The following is a 1,727-nucleotide window of genomic DNA, read 5'->3' on the forward strand; positions in this document are numbered from 1 at the left end:
AAAAAAAAAAAAGTTGTATCAGTAGGATTTGATGTCTAGATCTTGGGAACCAGTTAGGAGAGGAGAGGGTGTGTACATCAATTAAGTGCCACTCCCTGTCCTAGGGACTTTATTTATATATGCTATGTCATATAACTCTCATGACAACTTTACAAAATTGGGATTACTTTCCAAGATACAGAGAAAAATAGGCTCAGAGGGGTTAAACAGTTCCCAAAGTTACATAGCCATTAAGTGACGAAGTCAGGATCCAGATTCAGATCTTCCTTAATTCCAAGGTCCATGCTTTGATTTTTAGTATGACTATGCTAGGGATGGCAAGGAAAAAGCTGACTTGGGAGAAATGATCATTTTGTTTTGTTACAGAATTTTAAACACAAAATTGAAGTATTATCTCACAGAGAGACTTGTGGGCTTGAAAAGAGAGGAAAGGTATGCTGTATGGTATGAAGTAGGTGTGAATAAGTGCAGAGCAGCTGTAAGGACACAGCTCCAGGTAGGTAACATGAATTTGTAGTGAACCTGCAATTTGTGGTCAACTTGCTGAGCGACTAGAAATGAATGCCATTGAAGTTAAGTTTAAGGAAGGATTGTAGACAAATGGGAAGTAACATTTGAGGACCAAATGAACTATACTCATGCTTCTGCTGTAAGTTTTAAATTGTATTAAGTAATTTTAGCCAATAATGTTTGATTTGTGTGTTGAGTGTTTGGGAGAGGAAAAGTTTGTGTTGATTGCAGTACTAGCCTCTGCAAAGCTTTTAAAACACTGTGATTTCTACACATGAAATAAATTAGTTGAATTTTCTACATGCTGAGCATATATTAGTAATTTCATGGTATAACTCTAATTAAATATAAGTCCCAAACACCGAGTCCATCAATTGCTCAATTTTTCACATTATTAGGGGCGAGAATTATTTCTTCAGATCTAATGCCATCCTCTGCCTCAACAAATATGGCTGTTGGATTCTGTCTCTCAATAGCGACATTATGCCTTAGCTTCCTTTGATATAGAGATAATAAGTAGCAGTGTAGGATTTATAATAAAATATCTCTTTTCTAAATTTCTTGTCATAGTGCGGGATTTATACAAAAATCTTTATAGATTTTTTTAAAAGATCGCGAGTTTATACTCCTCTCTCCCTTCTTCCCATCCCTATCTTACCCTCTCCCCCCACCTCACTGCCCCCAGCTCACACAAGCTCACTTGTGCATGCTCATATAGGCTTTCTGGTGATGTGTATGGCACAACATACCACAGCATTGCTACTCAGTGGATCAGCAGCACTGGCATCACCTGGGAGCTTGTCAGAAATACAGGTTCTGGAGCCTCACCCCAGAACTTCTGAATCAGAATCTGAATTTCAACAAGGATTCCAGGTGATGTGTATATACATTAAACTTTGAGAAGCACTGTACTACAATAGAATACTGCAATTTCCAGCACACCATGATTCAGACTGCTTATCTTTCAAAAAAACTGTCCATTCATTGGGAGATTTTTTTTCCCCCTTCCCATTGGAATATACTGCTGATCCAGTGATTATCAAAGTGTGGTCTGAGGACTTCTGAGGGCCCCAAGACCCTTTCAGGGTGCTCATGAGGTTGTCCCTTTTCCACTTACATAGCTGTGTGGGGCCAGATTTTCATCATATACTTCAACCAAAACAACATAGTGCAACAGCTCAAATGCAAAAGCAGATACAAGAATACAACCATAGGCA

This window comes from Hipposideros armiger, unplaced genomic scaffold (genome assembly GCF_001890085.2).
Source record: "Hipposideros armiger isolate ML-2016 unplaced genomic scaffold, ASM189008v1 scaffold_205, whole genome shotgun sequence".
Classification (NCBI taxonomy): domain Eukaryota; kingdom Metazoa; phylum Chordata; class Mammalia; order Chiroptera; family Hipposideridae; genus Hipposideros; species Hipposideros armiger.